Source organism: Lissotriton helveticus, assembly GCF_964261635.1.
Source record: "Lissotriton helveticus chromosome 1_1 unlocalized genomic scaffold, aLisHel1.1 SUPER_1_unloc_8, whole genome shotgun sequence".
Classification (NCBI taxonomy): domain Eukaryota; kingdom Metazoa; phylum Chordata; class Amphibia; order Caudata; family Salamandridae; genus Lissotriton; species Lissotriton helveticus.
The window spans coordinates 4,001,920-4,025,018 of record NW_027611725.1 but is presented as its reverse complement, the minus strand read 5'-3'; the positions used below and the strand labels follow the sequence as shown (position 1 = coordinate 4,025,018).

The following is a 23,099-nucleotide window of genomic DNA, read 5'->3' as shown; positions in this document are numbered from 1 at the left end:
CCATTAATGAACCAAGAGCCCCAACTTTTATCGGGAGAGATGCTAACACTGTTATAGACTACATCTTTGTCTCAAATGGGGCCCTAGCAAGGGCACGTGAGTACAGGGTGGTCACTGCTATTTCTAGTGATCATTACCCTGTTCTCCTGACCTCGGACTTAGATTGCTTCCTGACTGGTAGATCAATTGGTGTGGTAGCTCCAAGGGATCTGAAGGCTAAAGATCAGGGAAGGCGCCTAAAATGGGAAATGATCGTCCCTGAGCAATTCTTTCAGTCACTTGCCCAAGAGTCGGAGGCTAACATGGCAGTGTGCTTAGATCCAACCGCCCGGGCCTCTGCTGTCCTGGTTGCATATGAGGATATTTGTGCAAGGATATCCAAAAATTTGGAGGGAAGTTCAGTCGGACTAAGGAATACGAAGAACCATAAATGGTTCAATAATGATTGTTCCCAAAAACACAGGGCCCTGATGAAAGCCATAAAACAAAAACCCAGAGACAGGCTTTTAGTGGCCAATTTAAGGCGGGATTATAAAACTGCAGTTCTTAACCGTAAAACCCAAATCAAGGAGGAAGCTTGGGACAGTCTTTTATCTACGGATGTGTTGAGAGACAGTAAAAAGTTTTGGGCAATTGTAAATCAGCCTTTCTTCTCTGAAAACGGGAAATCGGATCTAGACTGTGTCATAGAGGATAACAGTTGGTTAACCCATTTTGGAAAAATCTATGAATCCGTAGCTCCCGTTTCACCTGCCACTGTCCATGATGTCCGTTATAGGGTTATGGAATTCAACACCGTGGAGGTGGAGAGGGCTATAAGAGATACAAGCAATCACAAGGCCCCGGGCCCTGATGGGGTCCCTGCAGATCTCTACATCCAGTATCCACAATTTTGGTCAAAGATCCTGACCAATGTTTTTAATGCCATACCGGTAGCCGGCTTCCCATCTTCCTGGTCCACCTCCATAATTGTGCCTATATTCAAGAAAGGGAATAGGGGGGACCCAGCCTGCTACAGACCAATCTCCCTGCTGGACTCTGCCGTTAAGATCTTAGGCAGAGTCATTCTCCAACGAATGGGGGATTGGCTGGAGGAGAACGGGATCCTCTCAGACTTACAGTATGGCTTTAGAGCACATAGGGGGACGATGGACCAATGTCTAAACCTTCACCTCATTATTAGTAAATACACCGTGGTGAAGGGGGGACTTCTTTATTTGGGATTTATGGATTTGTCTTCCGCCTTTGATTTGGTCAATCGTTCTAAACTGTGGATTATTTTGCATAATTTGGGCTTGGACACCACCTTGGTTAACTTTTTGCATGACCTCCACCTAAATTTATTTGCGTCTGTTAGGGTTACGAGGGATGGAAGATGTACAGCCAAGTTCAGATCAGGGCGAGGGGTCAGACAAGGCTGTATCCTGGCCCCCCTCCTTTTTACCCTGTACATCAATTCCTTGGGGCAATCCTTGAACTCAGCGACCTTAGACATACCGCGTATGGGGGGGTCACCCATCCCGGTCCTCCTATACGCGGATGATGCTGTCCTTATTGCTCGGACTGGCACAGGCCTGCAAAGACTTTTGGACCATTTTGGCCTCTTCATGGAAGCCCTCGACCTAAAGATTAACACCACTAAATCACACGTGATGGTCGTAGGCTCACAAAAGAAACACTTGAAGATCAAATCATTTAATTGTAATAATTCGCCAATTTCGAGGGTCCCTAGCTTTTGTTACCTCGGCGTCACCTTTGACGAGAGAGGATCATGGAAGGCACAAATGAAACTGAAGGAGAACGGAGTCGTTAGATCCATTACAGCACTCCTGAGCTTTTCTAAAAGATTGGGCTCGAGACCGATGGAAGCCATGACTAGGATCTATAGAGCGAAATGCGTGGCAATTGCATCTTATGGGGCAGATATATGGGGCTATGTTTCATCCCCAGGCATACAAATTGCTGAAAATAACTTTATACGGGCCTTGATGTCACTACCGAAATCTTCTCCCACATATTCAATTCACAACGAAATAGGTATGGGATATATCTCTGACCTCTTAAAAATGTCCCCAGTCTTATGCTGGATTAAAACCTGGACAAACGAGGAAATCAGTTTGAATCACTGCATCCTTAAAGATTGTATGTCTCTGGACAATGCTCACAACATACCATGGCTGGCGTATGTTAGAGCGGCATGCGCTAGGCTTGGGCGTCCGGACATGTATTCTCTTCCACAAAATCTTAAAAAAGAGGATGTAAAATGGGTGAAACAGCACTTTCGTAATTTATTGGAATCTGAAAGGGAAACGGTGGAACTTGGTAAGCCTATGGTAAGATCACTTTGCCAACTTTCCACATCTACAGTTATGGAACCTTATTTAAAATATGTCACGAAGCCTTATCACCGCTTCCTGCTTATAAGGTTCAGGTTTAACTTGATCCACCTTGTCCTTGGCTCGTATTCAGAATGGGGTACCCCAGAAAACTTCCCCCCCTGTTCCTGCGATTGTTTTTCCACGCAGGACACTCTGCACCTAGTTATGTTCTGTGAGCACTACTTGGCACCCCGGAAAAAGTTTCTTGTACCCATCTTGAAAAACTTGAATTTTGTCCAGGTACGGCCAGCTCTACTATACCTTCAGATGTTGAACTCGGTACAGGTTACATACGGGGTGGCCTGTTTCTTGGTAGCAGCCGTCAGACAAAAGAAATTAATAGCTGCCGCATTAACTAATCACTAATTTTGACTTTTGTATAAACCTTGGTGAGGATCTCCCCGAAATTTTTTTTAATTCAGGTGTCCCCCACATCTATGTGTTTTGTTTATCTTTTATTAAGGAGTAGCAATCAATTCTCTATATCTGTTTAAATGTATTTTTTTATCCTGATTTTATGTAACATGTACTGCTTTTATGGTTTTAATCAACCGAATAAAGTCTTTTTGACTGACTGATTGACTGTACCCTCCAGTTTACACTATGGGAAATGTTGGGGGACACATTTCGGTTGAGGTAGAGTTTTCCACTTCACTACACCTTTCTTCCTATATCCTTAATTCCTCCAGTTGACAGGAACATTCACCATGACTGGTGCAAAGCAATTCTTACCACCCATGACTGGTCAAAAGGCTGTGGTACGTGGACCATCTGCACCTCTCTTTGTGCCACCCTCTACATCTGCCTCTCAGAGTGGACCTTCTTTCTCAAGGTCCACTCTGAGAGGCAGATTGGAAAGTCTTTTGAGATCGAGAGGGGCAGGATACGCACCTAACTCCAGAGCCTCCACCTTCATGTCTGGAGACTGAGAGGGGCGAGACCCTCACCTGCCCCTGCAGAGCCTCCACCTTCAAGTCTGCAGATTGAAAGGGGCATCAGAGCTCCTTCCAGCTCCCAATGGAGGTGGTTGATGTAATGTTATCAGCTTGTTGCCCCTCCACCTAGTCAGTGTATTCTGGAAGGTAAAACTCATACATCTTCTGACGTGTTAATCATATCGTGGACCCTTCGAAGGCTCTCCTTTCAGAAGGTTTCCATGTGCTCTGTCGCTGGTCCTGCAGAGTTGTGCAGTAGACGAAGGATTCATTGCTGCCCTGTCCAGCATGCCTCATGCAATCTCCAATCATAGTCAGATTTTTGAAGGGACTGGCACATATCTTTGCACCTATTCCCTTTCGTATGCGCCAATGGACTTGTTTTCACATTTCTGAGCCCTTCCACAAATATCAGCTATGGTCACTGATCCTGTACACCATTTTTTATTGCTATTGTTTTGATGATATACAACAAACAACAATGCTTCGCTGTAGGCTTATTATGAACTAAGACAGTTTACAAACCATAGAACGAAATGGAGTGTCTATAGTGCCTGGAAGTAACTCGAGGAGTGGAGTCAAACGTCTTCACTTTGTCTCGATAGACCCCTCACTTCTTTATTCACATGAGCAGATGTTCACATCTTTAGTGTACAGTGAAGGATTCTTGATTCTTCTTGTTATCTGCTGTTCCCCCAAGTTCCTGCTCTAGCAGTTTGGGTATACCTTTGTTCTCTTTTTAGCATCACTTCGTTGCGGCGCATCAGTGAGTTACAGGCACTGAGCGTGCGGCCGCCCTTCACATGCTTCTTCCTGGAGGAATTATTCCTCAGAACTACATCGCCTCTCCTTCCCAAGGTGGTGACCTCTTTCCTTCTGAGGTGATCTGTCACCCTTCCCACCTTCTACCCCCAGAGGAGGCAAGATCATAACAGTAAGAGCCCCAAAAGGAAGTCTATTTTTATATTGACCCTAGGTGCGGACTGTAGAGGCTGTAAGAAGGGCACCTCTACCCAGAAGAGGACCTCATCTCATTGCATCATCTTGTGCATCACAAAGGAACTGACTAAGGGAATCCATGCTCAGTCCTCCAGAACAGAGGGGCATATTATCAAGGAGTAACGATATTTATAGCTAAATGTGCTTAGTGCATTTTTTTTTTACCGCTTGCTATCGCCGGATATTATTGCAGAGATAACGTGCTGTTAGCAACGGTTATCTCCAATGCAATAACATATCCGGCGATAGCGAATCAATGCAAGAATAGCGCTGGAAATCCAGCAATATTCTTGCATTAACGCCAATGGGTGCATAATGTGATAATCCACCCCCCCATTGACCATACAGGTAAGTCAACTTTTTAGCAGGCGTTGGATTCTAGCGATAATCGCGGTTAGCACAATTCTTTTTATCGCTTCGCCTGCCTTGATAATAGGCGATAGCTGTGCTAGCGACTGTTTTCAATCGCTAACAGTTTGGGTACACCCGCTTTGCATGTCATTAGCGAAAAATATCGCTGACATGCAAAGCGGGCCCCAAACCTGTAGCTATCGCCTATTAGCTGTCACTAACTGCTGTTAGCGACAGCTTGCTAATAGGGCGATAAAAATATCGCCGCTTTAGCGGGGAAAAGTCCAGCTAAAGCGGCGATATCGCCCTTGCTAATATGCCCCCAAAGTCCTCTGCATCAGCACTCGTCAGGGGTGTTCCTGTGACTGAGATATACTGTGCGGTGACATGGGCTTCCCTCCTCCACACCTTCACTAACCGTCATTGCATGGATTCAGAGGAGAGGAGGGATGGCCAGTTCAGACGTTCAGTGCTTCAGGGTCTTTAACAGCATTATTTTCCACTGCAATGACTCTTGATGTGGGTCCAGAATCATGGAAGCCTTCCATAACTGTGGTGATTCACAAGAAAGGGGGGAGAGATGACCCCTCCAACTATCGGCTAATTTCCCAATTAGGCAACATTGGAAAAATCTTTGGGAAACTCTTACAGTCCCGACTCGAGACCTGGACAGAGGAAAACAATATTCTCTCTAACCCTTAGGCTGGATCCTGAAAACGCCAAAGTAGAATCGACAAGGCTCTGATATTGTACATCATCTGTATGAAGTTTGTGTCCTTGGAAACTCCCCTCTCTACTTGGTCCTCAGAGACCTAAAAACAGCATTCTATTCTGTCTCCGCTCCGTCCTTCGGAGTCTTCTGGAGGAAGGAGGTTCCCAAGCAACTATTTGAGTACCCGAAAGGATCTGCCCGTGGCAATCATTCCAGAGTAAGATTTAGTGTTAAAGGAGAATGCACAGAGAAGTTTGAAATAAACATTGGCGTTGGGCTGGGTTGCGTATTTGCCCCGGCTTTATTCAACATTCACATCAATGGAACTGATTCTCTCGGGAATCTTCGTCTTGATGTTCCGATATTGGAGAAGGAGAATATTCCAATCCCGCTGGTTGTAGATGACGCAGTAATATTAGCGCGTACTGAAAAATCAATGTATCAACTTTTGGAAGGCTTCAAGCTATTCTGTAAAGTGCAGAAGTTAATAATCAATAAAGCGAAAAATATATGATAATTAATCCTAAATGAAAGGTATTGTTGACATTCAGGATTAATGGTAAACCAACTAAGCGACTTAAAACATGACTACCTCTGCATACGAATGGATGAACATTTATATTGGAAAGCTCATGTGGCGAAGGCGGAAACAAACTTGACGCCACTATTCCACATTTTGCTAACTCAAGCAGCAAGAGACCAATAAAACTAGCACTGATGCATTCAAGACAAATGCACGTATGGCCTGCGCTTATGGTGCTGAACTGTGGGATTTTACGAAAGTTCAGGCTCTTCTTAAACTGGGAAACATCTTCTTGTAACATGTACTAAACCTGGGTCCTGGAACCCCACTGACAGTATTAAGAGCTGAGCTGGGGTTCACTGGAGGATCTCACCCCGTAAGATAATGGATGCGAGTGTGGTCAAATCTATCCTTTGCATCATATAGAATGGTCCCGCAGGACCTGCGATGATGCAGGATTACAATAATTTACGCCGGTTCAAGCGCGCTGAGAACATTCTAACATACACTAGTTGAGTAGAGAAATAGAATCATCTGGAACTGATGAATAAGGCAACACTAGAACTGGTTAAAAAGAAATATTGTGCATTCATGTGGCGCCAGCAAGAAGCAAGGAAAGGCATCCTTCCGACTAATTACCAGACAGTAAAATGTGAACCGTGCCTGGAGCAGTTCATGGACTTGTTGTTCCCTGCTGAGAAAATGGCTTTATATCTCATGTTCAGATTAGGAACTCTTCAGGTGCGGACCTTAACTAAATCATGGGTAAAGCCCCTGGAGGCGAAGCTGACACATGTCCCCGTACATAATTGGGCCCTGAGTCATTTATGCATTTTATGCTGCTGTGTGATATGTCGCTTAAAATCCAAAGGTACTACCTATGTTCACTTTTTTTCTAAAACGTAATCTGAGATGCTGCAGTGCAGCACTTTTCTTATGTTATAGAACTGATCGTATAGAGATTTGCCAGGCAGTTGCTTCGTATTTGCAGACCTGCTATAGACAGCAGCGAAGGAAGTGGGTTCAAACCATAAACCAACTGTAGTGATGGTTTTGCCATTTTCCATTTGTCTCTGGGGCTGTGGTCGTCCTTTGATATATTTGCCCTCATAAACTGGGGCGTAGCTCGACTCCAACATGAAAGGCACTGGAGAACCTTATGGACTGGACAGAGCATCCAGAGGTATTGTTGCACATTTCTACTTACACCTGCACTTTATAAAATGTTCGCTTAGGTGTTGGCCGTCTATTGGCCCATATCTGAGGGTTTAATTTCCACCCGGCTATCAACAAAACAAACTATTTGGACAATCCTTGTTTTTTTAACACACTAGGTAACGTCTGCGCAGCAGGCTTGTGCTCTTCTTTTATTTCTGGTGTTTATAAGACAGCTGTCAGGCTTGCTAGGGGTTTACTTGCTCTGAGTAGGCAACAAGCAGACGGAGATGCCGGTATCCGCACCTATGTATGTGCTTGTTAGCTGGTACGCTTTGTAAGATCTAATGACCGCTCTATCTAATTGATTGGTTTTAAAAGTGATGTACGTCATCTATTTGCACTAGCATTTTACGTCAGATCATGGATTATGTGCAAAGTGTAGTATTTGTATGAACTGAGCTTAAGTCGTTTTAAAAAAACAAGAATTGTGATTGTTGTATTATCTGCTGTAAATAACGCTGACAATAAACCTTTGCTATCAAGTACCACACCTGCAGGAATGCTCAGTGGGTTGTGCGAAGCTAGATTTAACATGGTCGTCTGTGGAAGTGTGTCCCTCCAGAAATCAGAGTAGATCATACGGTGGGGGTCAAGAAAGGCCTGGGACGACTCCTGGTGGCCTCCCGCCCTGGGCACCGCACCCAAACCGACAGACCATGCACGCAACCTGGGCTTCATCCTGGACCCCTCCCTCTCCATGACCAGGCAAGTCAACAACGTCTCCTCGGCGTGCTTCAACATCCTACGCATGCTACGGAAGATCTTCTGGTGGATCCCCACCGAGACCAGGAAGACCGTCACCCAGGCCCTCGTCACCAGCCGACTGGACTACGGCAACGCCCTCTATGCCGGTACCACCGCCAAGCTCCAGAAGAGACTCCAGCGGACCCAGAACGCCTCAGCCAGACTCATCCTCGACATCCCGCGAACCAGCCACATCTCCAGACATCTGAGAGACCTTCACTGGCTCCCCGTCAACAAAAGAATCACCTTCCGCCTCCTCACCCACGCACACAAAGCCCTACACGACCAAGGCCCGAGCTACCTCAACAGCCGAGTCAACTTCTACGCTCCCAAACGCCACCTCCGATCAGCCAACCACGCCCTCGCCGCCGTCCCCCGCATCCGAAAAACGACTACAGGAGGAAGGTCCTTCTCCTACCTGGCCGCCAAGACCTGGAACTCCCTCCCTCCCGACCTGCGCCTGACCCAAGACCACCTCTCCTTCAGGAAGAAGCTGAAGACCTGGCTGTTCGAGCAGTAGCGGCACCCCCCCCCCCCCCAGCGCCTTGAGACCCTACGGGTATGTAGCGCGCTTTATAAGTGTCACTGATTGATTGATTGATTGATTGATTGATTGATTTAAGTATCACAGATGCAGAGACCCCATCCATCATCAAGCTAAGACCAACGGACAAATGTCTCTATTCCAGCTCACGGCCTAGCAACCATCCCCACATTCCAAGATATCATGACACAGGACGTCACAACTTCTCCCCCCTCACATATAGGGAGGAGTCACTTTAGTCTGGTGCTCAATTACATGTGTAGATGTGTCTGGTGGTGCCTGATAACTGAAAGGCACGCATTTGTTTACATACAATTTCAAATATGTCTGATTTATTATTCCTATTACCGCGCTTTCAACCTTGAGAAGGCCCATCCTAGACCAGTGTGTGGACAAAACACATGCTGACAAATCGAGGACAAAGGGATTGGGACATGGTCTAGAGAAACTGATAACAAATCCTACATCAAACCTCACGTTTAACTGATGAAGCGCAAAGAGCGATAAAGCGATATACTGAGAAAAAAGTAACCTTGAGAATTGCTGCAAATTAAAGTAAATTAAAAAAAACTAATAAAAGAACTACATATCCACAGCTGGGAGACCTGGAAGCCGATTATTTCTCAATATAGCCCTAGTTTATGATTACCTTACAGGGCTCACATTATCATCCGCGCTAGAAGAGATGGGAGCCTGGGGTGTCTGGTCACAGAAGCTCATTTACATACAAAGGGGGTGACAACCTGTTCACAACGCACAGCACAGCTTGTACACAGAAAAGGGTAAAGTCTTGTGTCTCTTTTTTCATTTTCTTTAATATATCCTGCACCTCACTCTCTTCTTCTCTTTCTCTCATTTCAATTCAACATAAATTAGTCAAATTCACTATTGCTTTATCAGCACGGCACAAGTCGGGGGTAGCCACAGTTTGAAGGGGTCCCCCCACTATTATCTAGAAACTTGACTCAGTTCCATCTAGCTCCTTAGCCTGCGACTGATAATTGTTACTTTGTGCCCCAGCTCTGCAGACACAGACCTCTGAGTGTTTGTGTGAGTGGCGCAAGAGAGGAACAGAGAACTTGACAAAATTAGCCCTTCTTTTGATTAATACACTGTAAATGTGAAACACATTGGGGCTTAGGGGCTGGATAAAGAATAACATCAGGAAACAAACGCAAATTAAAAGCACATTTTATTTATACTCTGAAAACTGTTTAAAAATGTAATTTCCAAGTTTCACATTTCTGTTTAAAAATATTTACACTTTCAGTCATTTCCGAGTTTAGTTACAAACTAATAGTGGGAAAAATACATGATGTATAAAAACTGAAACCAAAAACGTATTTTTACATTATTTTATGTTTCTTGTTTTGTGTTTTTAAAACAGGCCGTCAACCTTTCACGTGAAAATTAGTATAAGGGCCTGACATCACTTCTTGTGATGTCACTACATGTGACGTCACTGTGATTTGAATATGATAATGGGCTCCTTCACTATTTTCCTTACTTGCGCGCTGTTTATTGGCATGACATGGGTCTATAGGTATTAAAAAATAAACATATAAATTCACAGGTGTGAAGGACTGGACTTTTAACAGTACCAGCGGTGCCAGGGAACAACACCTATAACCTTCATGGGATACCTGTTTCGGCGCACAAATTACAGAGACACGGGATACTTCCTTCGGCGTCAAAGATCAGCGTTTATTACTGCAGGGAGGCAAAAGTCACAAGAAGTACAACAGTGTGTAGGTTCTGAGAGTCTGCTTCAAATTGGGTTTGTAGGTCGCTCTCTTTTATACAGAATGTTGCCATTGCATAACATGTGGACCAAAGATTACAATCCAGTTCCCACAATAAACTTCAAAGAGGTCGCTTTCATGTGTTCAGAATCCCGGAACATCATTACAAATAGCCATGCCGGTTCCCAACTGTAAAAGTACATCTTCCCACCATTAGGCACACCCATTAGAGTTGTAAATGACAAAGAAGAAGAGACAAGAGCAGCCAGCGAGGAAATCAGACACATGTAGAGAAAAGAGTGTGGGGGTAATATCGGAAGCATGATCGTAGGATCAAAGAGTTGGATCCCATCGCCTGCAAGGCTGTCACAATAAGCCGGCACGACCAGATTACCCTCAAGCTGAGCCATTTGCCTTTGCTGTGTCATTCCTCCGGCCATAAAGACGCATGAAAGGAATATGCGTCTTCCGCAAGGCTTGGGAACTAGAGGGTCAAGGGGCGAACAGTTACCTGCTCGCTGACTACGTGAGGGCAAGAAACAAAATGGATGCCGTATCTAAAATGGAACCCGAGGGTTCAGATGAAGAACACGTAATACTAGACGAACCCTGGCAGGTAGTGTAGCGAAAATTCGCACACTTGCCGAACTCGTCATTTGCGGTTCGTAGATACCAAACTCGTCCATATTCGGCAATGCCCAGAACATCGTAATAATTTTTACGGAACCTCAGACGGTCCTTTTGCCCTCATGTAGGCAAGCACTAGTCGGAATCATAATCGATTTCGATACTCATCAGATCATTCAGATGTTGCTGATACATTATTCTATCCTTCAATGCCTCCTTGGTGACAACGGGCTGTCTTATACACGTCGTAGCACAAAGGCCACATAAGGCAGGACCACATTGCACACAAAGACAACATGAGAACAGAAATGTCACAACAATCCCTATGATCATCAGAATCTTCCAACCCCAAGTCGATATCAGACCCCAAAACCATCCCAGAAGCGTCCAATTTCCTTCGTCCACGTGTATGGACTCCGAAATTTTGTGCAACTTAGAGATGGCTTGATAAACCGTTGGAGCGTTATCAGGTATGAATATGCAGCAGCTTGAATGGATGACTTTACAAACCCCACCTCTATCTGCTAGAACGATATCTAGAACCATACGGTTCTGCAACGTCATCAGTCTATCCGCTTGGAGCTCGGCTGTCAAATTACCAAGGGCATTTGCAGTTATGTTGGCAGTTGATTCTACTACACGAGTTAACTGTCTCAAGTTCCTGCTATTAACCATCGGTCCCCAGAACGGTAGGAAACCCTTAAAGAAGTCTCCCGCTTCTTGTCCGGAAGTATCTTCTTTGCTAACCACACCTCTTACAATTCTATTTCTGTGATAATCAGAGGCCACAGTGAAAGTGGGAGGCAATAGATTCGCAATATAGCAGGTACCTGAAAAGTCATGAGGTAACCACGTATAGGCTCGATCATAACATACAAAGTAGGTACCCTTGGCAGGCAGGAAAACAGGGGAAGAGAGCATCGGTAAGACATACGTCTCGGTACAAGCACTCTCCCCAAACTGAGCTCTCGGATTTCGACCAAGACCTTTCAAGCAGAAATTACCAAGGTGAGGTACAATCCATATCGGTGGCGAGCTTTTAAGCTGCCTCTCACCTACTGATAAGCTGTACTCAGCTTCACTTAGTTCCTTATATGCTCGCACCTCTTCCTCTGGGATGAGCGATGCGTCAAAAATATCTCTATCTAAGTCTGCAATAGCTCTCGCCAGAGTCTTGTGGTACGGGCCAGGACCAGAGTTTGCTGAGCGTGGTTCTCGATGGGGGTAGGAATCTAGTGCGCTACGGAACATGGTTTGTAATGCTCGAGCTGACCCTTGTGCACTATAAGGCAGAACTAAGTACGGAATACCCTTATCCATGGTATGTGGCATTAATCCACACACCCAACAGTTGGTAGTGTTTACCACTAATTGATGCTGATGCAGGAGTTGAATAAAAGAGTTGTTTCTGAATTCCGCACGTCTGATTTGTTCGTGTTGAGGCAGAGGATAAAAGGAATGTGGAGAGACAGTAGAAACGAAATATAGATCACGAGATGGAAGAGTAGGTGTAGCAGAAGACAATAAGAACTGAGACCCATAATATATTCCTCCTACCAATAGCATAGATATGGTGAGAAACAGTATGATTACTTGTGAGAAAAACCATTTTGTATGACATATTTTCTGCAATGTAGATCTTCGCGCCAACATTTCTTCTCTTTTCGACAGCTCAGACAATGATGATTCCATCCCCTAACGACCGTCCGCGACGTTCTTGACGCACTTCGTTCTGAGTAGCGGTTATCAATTCCCAGGAGTTCCCAGAAATTGATAATAGAAACCAACCTTGTGTCGATAGCTGCTAAACAGAAGGAAGTACCCGCACGGCCTTACGGTCAACCTGGATGGTAGGTTCTAACTAAATAATGTTCTTGGCTGTACGAAAAAAGAAAAAGAAAAGGATACACAATATATAATGTCCACTGTTTTCAGAGCAATGTAGAACCTATAAACAAAAAAAATCTTTTTATTTGTGGCTTGTTCGTGGACGAAGAAAATATCGGCTACTTCCAGGGCGAGTCTGATCTTCAAACAGTGGATTGGACGGCAAAGGAGTGTTCAATTGTTCAGGCAATTGTTCGACAGTCAAATTTTCCAAGGTTGACGTGGAGGAAATTGTTTGAGGGGAATCAACAACGGTGTCAGATACAAGCCGAGCTTCGCTGAATGGAACGAAACGTTGCAGAGTCTCGGTCTCAGATGAAGAAAGACCTCTTCTCGTCCAGGTGTCCGACGGCAGAGGAAGCGGGACTCTTTTCGTGTGGGTAGCATGTACCCAGTTCCGACGTCCGTGTAGTCGAACCGCCGTCCTCGTAGCCAGCTGAACCTGAAACGGGCCCACAAATCTTGGTTCAAGGTTTCGTTTTCGTCCGTAGTTTCTGACGAGGATCCAGTCTCCTGGTTGGAGCCGATGACCAGGACCCTCTGTTTGTGACGGCAGAGCCTCAAAGACCTGTTGGTGAATCAAACTCAATTTAGCAGTCAGATCATAGAGATAATCGATCAACATAGGGTATTCAATTCTATCAAACTCCTTAGGTCTTGGGACTCCCCATACATTAGCAGGACGGCCGAACACAATCTCATATGGGCTGAGCCCTACTCGAGAGTGTACAGTTGCCCTGGTCGACAGGAGAGCTAGAGGCAAAGCGTCGGGCCATGATAAACCAGTTGTTGCCTGAATTTTAGCCAATTTCAGTTTTAGAGTGCCATTATAACCTTCCACCAGTCCTGCTGATTGTGGATGGTTTGCACTATGGAATTTTTGTACTATCCCTAAACCGCGACACACACTCTTCATCACACTCCCAACAAACTCACTTCCGTTGTCCGACCATACGACCCGAGGCATTCCGTAGCGGGGAAAATACTCTTTGAGCAAAATTTTTGCCGTGGATAAAGCCGTATTATCCTTAAGGGGGTAGGCCTCAATCCACCTAGAGAATGCACACACCACAACCAACACAAACTTCAAGTTATTACATCGGTCCATGTGGATAAAGTCCAACTGGATGACTTCGAAAGGGTATGTAGGAGGGGCAAAATGGCCAGGCGGAGTGGGGGTGCCCTTACCGGGATTGTGCATCAAACACACCATACAATTCTTGACCACTCTCTCGGCACACTTAGTAATCCCATCATTCTTCCATACATGAGACAACAACTTGCATATGCCTTTAGTGTTGATGTGTGCCATACCATGAGCCATTGTAACAACAGCGAGCACATACGCATCCGGTAACATCCATCTCTGCTTCTCTGATAAATCAACCCAACATCCATTCTCATCCAATCTTCCCGTGCTCTCTCTCCATTTAGTCCTTTCCGTCTCAGTGGCTTCATTCTGTATTCCTTTCACACTTTCAAATGTGTCTTCACACATACCAGTCTCTGTTGGCCATCTCACTGAGCTCGTAACATACATTCTGTTCGTCAAATCTTTAGCCGTTTCTTTAGCCGTTTCATCTGCAAACGCATTTCCACGACCCACATCATCTGTTACTTTCTGATGTGCGCTACATTTGACTATGGCCACTTGTTTAGGCAATGTGAGTGCATCTAAAAGATCATTTACAAGCTGACCATGTTGAATCTTCGTGCCATGCGACGTAAGGAATCCTCTCTCTCTCCACAATCGTCCAAAACTATGTGCCACACCAAACGCATACTGGCTATCTGTAAACACATTCACCCGTTTATCTTTAGACAACACACACGCTCTCGTCAAAGCAATTAACTCGGCAGCCTGAGCCGAATTCTGACTTAATCTTGCGCTTTCCACAATCGTTCTCAATGTTACTACAGCATACGCAGTCGTCACATCACCGTTCGGCAACTTGAAACAAGAACCATCCACATACAAAGTACCATCGGGATCTGTCAATGGAGTATCTTTTAGGTCAATACGACCCTTAGTTTCCTCTTCAGTTCTGAGATAGTAGTCATGTACTGCTTCACCACTTGATTCTGTGTCGATCGGCAGCAATGTTGCTGGATTCAACACATTACATCGTTTTATCCGTATGTGACTGGCCAGCAACGTCAACTCATATCCAGACAATCTTGCGCTCGTCAGATGTTGAGTTTTCGTTCGATTCAATAGAGTGTCAACTGCATGCGGAACCATTACCGTGAGCATATTATTCATGACTAAACCTGCGGACTGTCGAATGGACGCCGCAGCTGCCGCTGTTGCCCTTAAACAACTCGGCAAGGCTCTAGCTACTGGGTCTAAAGTCGAAGAAAAATAGGCACATGGGCGTTGCTTACCACCAAAAGGTTGTGTCAGAACACTCAACGCACAACCATCCCTCTCGTGAACGTATAGTGTAAACGGCTTACTGTAGTCAGGAGTGCCCAACACAGGAGCCGAACACAACGCATCACGTAATTCAGAAAAACTTTTCTGACACTCTTCAGACCAAGGCAATGGGGATGGAACATCCTTGCACGTAAGGGCTATCAATGGTTTCGCCAACAATGAAAAATTTGGAATCCATTGTCTGCAATAGGACGTAATACCTAAAAAGGCACGAACATCTCTCTGGGTTTTTGGCACAGTCATTCGGGTAATCGCTGCAATTCTCTCTGGGGTCAACCTTCTCCCTTCTCTTGACAATAAGTGACCTAAATAGGTTACTTCTTGACAACAATACTGTAGCTTTGAAGGTGATACCTTGTGGTGTAAGTCATGTAGATAATGTAACAATGATACTGTAGCCGTTTTGCAAATAGCTTCTGTATCAGCTGCCACTAAAAGATCGTCAACGTATTGAATCAAAGCTGCACCCGTTGGTAAAACAAAGGCATCAAGCTGACCTTTAAGTGCTTGACTGTAGATTGACGGACTCTCACAGTAGCCCTGTGGAGCGCGTTTTAGCCTAAAACTGCGACCACCTAATGAGAATCCGAATAGGTCTCTGCTTTCCTCTGCAATCGGGATGCTAAAGAAAGCATTCTTTAGATCGATCACTGTGAACCAGGAGGCAGATGCCGGAATCATTGTAAGTAAAGCCGTAATGTCAGGAACCACAGGAAATTGTGGAACCACTATTTTGTTCACCTCTCTTAAATCTATTACAAAACGATACACAGGAGGTTTAGTTGGGTCAGTTCGTTTCAGAATTGGCAATACAGGGCTATTACACACATTTCCACGAGTTTCTTCAACAACACCTTTTCCAATGAGATCATGAACGATTGCTAACAGCGCTCGTTCGCCCTCAAGAGAAATACGATATTGAGGTAAACGCGGTAATCGCGCATTTGGTTTCAATTGAATCACATAGGGTGGAATGTCTAACAGGCCCACATCATTAGGACCTGTGGCCCATAAGGACGCAGGGAGGGAACTCAATTCCGGTGGGAATTTATCGACCGACAAATACATGGGAGAGATCACTCTCCGTCCCAACGTAAGCTCTACTCCTTCGGGGGAACAATACAATGTTGCATATAATCGTTTCAACAAATCCAGGCCCAAAAGATTTTCACCACAACCTGTAGATAGAATCAGTGGAGCCGTTAGCTCACGAGGTCCAATCATAAGAGGCAAAGGATTAGAGACTGGGTTACTAACAGGGGCGCCAGAGAATCCAACGGAAACGTTCGTTAAGCCAGACAAAGGTGCGCCAGGGAGTTTCGAATGCATGATGGAACTTTTTGTCGCACCAGTGTCTAACAGAAAAGGCTCAACTACTCCCGATGTAGCCACTGCAACATAAGGCCCACTCTGATCGACCGGAACTGACACTACTCCCTCTCTTTGTCGTTGGCTGTCCTATTAATGGTCATTTACAACAGTCTCATGCTCTACGTAATAATCATCCACATTATATTGTGCAGATCGAACTGACCCCATATTTCGCTGGTCAAAACAATTATTTGCATCTGATTGATTTTGATGACGATCAATCTGATTGTGGGATGAACCACGACCTCTACCACGTGGTGCCTGTTGAGGACCACCACCACGGTTTCCACGTGTCGACACACCATTCAGACGGTCCCGTAAGGCAAGACAATCATATTTTAGGTGTCCCTCTTTCCTACAATATGCGCACGGATTATACCCAAGTGAAGATCTATAATCAAAGTTGTCAGAGCGCGGCTGCATTCTATCAGGCTGTGCTCGTGGTCGATACTGCTGTTGTGAATCATTTTGGTTTGATCGTGGAGGGTATGCTTGCTGCAACAAAACCTTCGTTTTGAGTTCTTTCGTTTTCTTTTCTACACGATCACTTTCTTCCTTTTCCCTATTCTCATAATACTGGGCCGTTGCTAGTATTTGCGCAGGGGTTGAAACTGCCCACGCACTCTCCGAATTCTTCAGTTTGTTGCTCTGTTCAGGCAGCAAATTTGATACGAACTTGTCAACGAATAACCGCTGGCCTCCCTCAGCGCCCATGTCCTGGCCGCTGTGGTCGACAAACGCTTCCTCAAACCTTGTAAAGAAATCCGAGACACTCTCGTCTTTCTTTTGCTTACAAGCTGATAACTTATCCCAGTTCACCTTCATCGCTGGCATGAGAGTTTTCATGAGCGTAATTATTTTCTGAGGCAAATCCAAGATCAACTGGTCAGGTTTAGCCCCACCAACTTGTAATGCATCAGCCGCTAGCAATGCAGCCCAATCACCCCCTAATTCAACTGCGTGATTGGCTTGACGAATTTTTGCCCAAACTGGTTGCGGTACAACATTGCCAAACAACATGTCGATGTCGGCAAGGTTCATAATAGAAGCTTCCACCAGTTGTGATAACTCCTTATAATAACCAGCCGGATTTTTACGCGGATCGGGCAAGGATTGCTTCACTTGCAAAACTTCCGATCGTTTCCATGGAAGATGTATCCATACTCTTCGAAAATGCGGTAGAACCACAGGGTTTGCATTAGGATCACCAGGCACCCACAGTGGCGGAACCTCTCTCATAGGATACTGACCAGGAACCGCTTTCCAATTCTCAGTGGTATCATCTGATGACACCCGAGAATGTGCTGTGGATCTGAACGCTAATAAGCGTTCCACGGCACGTCGTACATCGTCTCCTATAATCATACCAGTCGAAAAGTGACTCTGAAGTTCAATTATGTCGGACGGTACATTATCTACATCATCATTATACCATTCTTCCCTCAAAAAGTTACACATCTCTTCAAACACGAATCTTTGCGTAGGCTCATTAAACTGAGAAAACGTGTCAAAGACCACACGAGGAGTGTAGTTAGCAGGATGTTTTATCCACCTATGTGCCATGGTTACTAACGTCTCTTTCTCTCTACCACTAGGGATCTGACTCCGTCTCTGAGGAGTTTCAGATAAATTAGACGAAAATAACGGACCGGAAAGAGGTGAATAAAGGGTAGCAACAGAGTTAGGAACACGCTTACGAACAGAAGGGGAAAGAAAAACAGGGGCAACAACACTGGAGGTGAAGGAAGGCATAGTAGGAACTGACAAGGTAGTCGGATTAGCAGAAACAACAGTCTGCGAAGGTACAGGTACAGGAGCAGTAGGAACAAGGACAGGTGGTGGAACAAACGTAGGGTTAACAACGGCTGACCCGCAGCCGCTGGAGCAACAAGGGGTACAACAGGAGGAACAATAGGAGCAGCTACAGGAGCAGTAGCACCCTGTACATAAGGAGGTGGTGATTTCATCAAATATGACAACAAGGAATCCTCCTTTAAATCTTCCTCTTTCTTTTCTAGATTATTCGGTAAAACCGGATAACATTTATCTATTTTCATGTGATGCAATCTAGTAGAGATTTCCATTTCCTTTTCTTCTTTGTCCTGTTTACATTCTCGTATAGTTTGCATTATCGGAACAAACCCTTGCTTTTGATCCTTTTTAAGTTGTTTGATTTCTTTCTGTTTGGCCTCTTTACGCCATATCCGAAAGGAATCAAACATAGCTGGCCTAGCTTTCTTTAAAAATAATTTAGCCTCAAGATTATCTAAAATCGAAAGTTCAAAAGTTCCATGTGGTGGCCATCTAAGGTCACCGTCTTTCTTTGTATAGCGGACCCAGTAATCATTATATATTATAGGACCCACCCCATGTCGACTATAAAGATCATGTATCGGAGTTCCAACTGGAGGTATCGGACACGAATCCTCCAACCGGGAATCCATTGCGCAACATTGGAAAATACGAAACAAACCACTATGGCTAGGCATCGTGCACACTAACCTAGTATCAAACTTCAAGGATTACCGAAGCAATAAAACCTCGTGTAAGTCAAAACCCTCGGTTTTTGGCAATTGCAACTGTCAAATAATACTAAGAACCAATACTAAGAACCACAAATGCAATGGAACCATGCAATACAACAAAGCCTTAAGGCTATCACAAAGCTCGGAGAGCTAACAACAAAGACTGAGGAGGCTATTACAAAGCTCGGTGAGCTATTACAACAAAGCCTTAAAGGCTACAACAAAGCTTTCGAGAAGCTAGAACAACCACTAAGGACTGGGAGTGACCCACAAATACTTAACTCAGAACTTCAATGGCGTCACCAGGAAGGCCTGTCTATCGTCTCGCTTGTACATAAGGTCTGCGCCGGGCGTCGAAGACAGGTCGACAGTCAGGGCATCGGTCCGTCGCAGCCGTCAGGAGGCGGGAATCTTCGCAGGGAAAAACTTCGGGCCACTTATTTCGACAACAAGATCGATGAAGCGGGGTGCACCTTCCCTCGGAGATTTCACACGAAGTTCCTCACGATCATCAGGCTTTGGACCGGTACCGCTGAAGTCGCCCCACGTTGGGCGCCAACTGAAGGACTGGACTTTTAACAGTACCAGCGGTGCCAGGGAACAACACCTATAACCTTCATGGGATACCTGTTTCGGCGCACAAATTACAGAGACACGGGATACTTCCTTCGGCGTCAAAGATCAGCGTTTATTACTGCAGGGAGGCAAAAGTCACAAGAAGTACAACAGTGTGTAGGTTCTGAGAGTCTGCTTCAAATTGGGTTTGTAGGTCGCTCTCTTTTATACAGAATGTTGCCATTGCATAACATGTGGACCAAAGATTACAATCCAGTTCCCACAATAAACTTCAAAGAGGTCGCTTTCATGTGTTCAGAATCCCGGAACATCATTACAAATAGCCATGCCGGTTCCCAACTGTAAAAGTACATCTTCCCACCATTAGGCACACCCATTAGAGTTGTAAATGACAAAGAAGAAGAGACAAGAGCAGCCAGCGAGGAAATCAGACACATGTAGAGAAAAGAGTGTGGGGGTAATATCGGAAGCATGATCGTAGGATCAAAGAGTTGGATCCCATCGCCTGCAAGGCTGTCACAATAAGCCGGCACGACCAGATTACCCTCAAGCTGAGCCATTTGCCTTTGCTGTGTCATTCCTCCGGCCATAAAGACGCATGAAAGGAATATGCGTCTTCCGCAAGGCTTGGGAACTAGAGGGTCAAGGGGCGAACAGTTACCTGCTCGCTGACTACGTGAGGGCAAGAAACAAAATGGATGCCGTATCTAAAATGGAACCCGAGGGTTCAGATGAAGAACACGTAATACTAGACGAACCCTGGCAGGTAGTGTAGCGAAAATTCGCACACTTGCCGAACTCGTCATTTGCGGTTCGTAGATACCAAACTCGTCCATATTCGGCAATGCCCAGAACATCGTAATAATTTTTACGGAACCTCAGGTGTTCAGTCCATTTCTCTGGTGATGTCACACATTGACATGTATTTGGCTGCTTCTTCTATTTTTAGGTGAGTACAAATAACGTGCAGTTCCCCCTCTTTCCATTTCTCTCTATTTCTCGCCCCTTTCTTTGTCTCTCTCGCTCTCTTTATCTCTCACCCTCTCTATCTTCCACACACTCCTGTTAGCGTTAGCTTCATGAATGTCACTGCCACTTCTGGCATTCATACGACAAATCCTTTCGAACATTGGAGGACAAGGGACAATCAAGTGCGGAAGACGAGTTGCTGGGACTGCAACTGATTGTCCAGTCACATATATACTTTTGAAGTGGGATTTCGCTATTTCACCACATTCTTCAAACAGAGTCGACTGCTTACAATGGCTCAATTCTGGTAAAAAGTAGAGTTTGGCAAGTCACAAAATGAATAGGGAGAGCCATGTCGGAGAGGAGCCACGGGTCACACTTAGTTATAAGGCCCGAGGCACGAGCTGATCCATCAACCGATAACAGAGTGTAAAAGATGCAGCAAACATTACTTAAAAACAAGGTATATGCTCTTTTATATCTCAAAACAGGTTATTTCTTGAACACCTGTGCTTCACTTTAGTTCATCACATGTACTGCAGTGGCATTTGTTAATAGTAATATCTACATTTTACCAATGAAGTTTCCCATCTCCAGAGCCCTGACAACAGGTCCACTCTGGGTGTGTTGGGTTTATAGGTTTTATCACTAATCCGACAAGTTAGCTGAAAATACAGTGGTTAGTCCCTGTATTGTTCAGTGTTGCTTTTACAGGTAGTGTGGTCAGGTGTGATTTAATGTTTTACTTTGTATCTCTTCTTCACCAAATAAAAATCAACAATGTTTCTTTTCTTTTAGTCCACATTGTGCTCAGCTCCCACTGTGTATCCTGGTGCATCATGTCGCTTTGCTATGTGTACGGAAGTGAACAATCACTGGAAACAAAAACACTTTTATAATTCTGCAAACACTGTTTTCTGTTTTTCTTCTTTACTTCTTGTCAGGTCTTCTATCATCTGGTATTTCAATGTTGCACATAATTTGAATTTTATCTTTTTCTGTAATTCATTTCTCTCACAATAACTGCACTGTTCAGCTCTTGTCTATGCCTCAGATGGGTCAATATTATTTTTGATGTTCTTAAATTCTTTTCGGAGTCTCTGCATCTCTATGATTATTTGCATGTGAGTTAAGTGAAGCAGTGTATTCACTGAGGGCTGTGTGGGATCAAAAATTGACAAAAGCCCTTCTCACTTTCAGTGCCCTTCTATGTTTTCCCTGTGTGTTTGCTGATGACTTTGTAGCTCTAATAGTAGACTAAAGCTCTTCCCACATTCATTGCACTTGAGTGGCTTTCCCCCCTGAGTATGTTTGTTGATGTTTTCGTAGTGTTGTTAACCGACTAAAGCTCTTCAAATATTCACAGCAATCATATGGTTTTTCCCCTGTGTGTATTCGCTTTTGTCTTTGTAGGTTTGATAATTGACTAAAGCTCTTTACACATTCACTGCACTTGAATGGTTTTTCCCCCGTGTGTATTCGCTGATGTGTTTGGAGGTTTGATAACTGACTAAAGCACTTTGCACATTCACTGCACTTGAATGGTTTTTCCCCCGTGTGTATTCGCTGATGTCTTTGTAGGTTTGATAATTGACTAAAGCTCTTCCCACATTCATTGCATTTGAATGGTTTTATTCCGGTGTGAGTTTGCTGATGATACCTTAATGCTGAAGAGTAACTAAAACTACTGTCACATTCACTACAATGATAGGGTTTGTTCCACGTGTGTGTTCGCTGATGACTTTTTAGCACTGATAATTGACTAAAACTCTTCCCACATTCACTGCACTTGAATGGCTTTCCCCCTGTGTGTGTTTGATTATGTCTTTGAAGGCTTGATAAGTATCTAAAGTGCATCGAACATTCACTGCACTTAAATGTCTTTTCCCCTGTGTGTATTCGCTGATGAATCCTTAATGGTGAAGAGTCAATAAATGCACTGTCACATTCACTGCAATGATAAGGCTTTTCCCTGTATGTGTTCGCTGGTGTCTTTGTAGTACTGATAACTGACTAAAGCTCTTTACACATTCACTGCACTTGAATGGTTTTTCCCCCGTGTGTGTTCGCTGATGACTTTTTAGGTCTGATAACTGACCACAGCTCTTCCCACATTCATTGCACTTGAATGGCTTTTCCCCTGTGTGAGTTTGCTGATGATACCTTAATGCTGAAGAATCGCTAAAACTACTGTCACATTCACTACAATGATAGGGTTTTTCCCCCGTGTGTGTTCGCTGATGAATGTGTAGGTCCGATAATCGACTAAAGCTCTTGACACATTCACTGCATTTGAATGGTTTTTCTCCTGTGTAGGTTTGCTGATGAAGCTTGAGTAGTGATGACAAACTAAAGCTCTTGCTGCATGTGTATGAGTCTTCTTTCTTGGTTAGTGTTTGTGGGTCGTGTATATATTTGTCTACATCCCTTGACTGTACTTCCTGATGGGCCAACATGGCTGATAAAGTACATGTGTTTTTCTCACACACTTTAAAGCTTGCTTTATTTTGTACGTTTGATTTCTGTTTTAACAAAATGCAATAGCCACCAAATATTTGCCA

At 44.6% G+C, this 23,099-nt stretch overlaps 1 pseudogene; it reads right to left on the bottom strand.

Annotated features, from left to right (window-relative positions):
• Positions 1 to 271: 271 nt before the first annotated feature.
• On the bottom strand, positions 272 to 22,994 carry LOC144806528 (uncharacterized; annotated as a pseudogene).
• Positions 22,995 to 23,099: the final 105 nt, after the last annotated feature.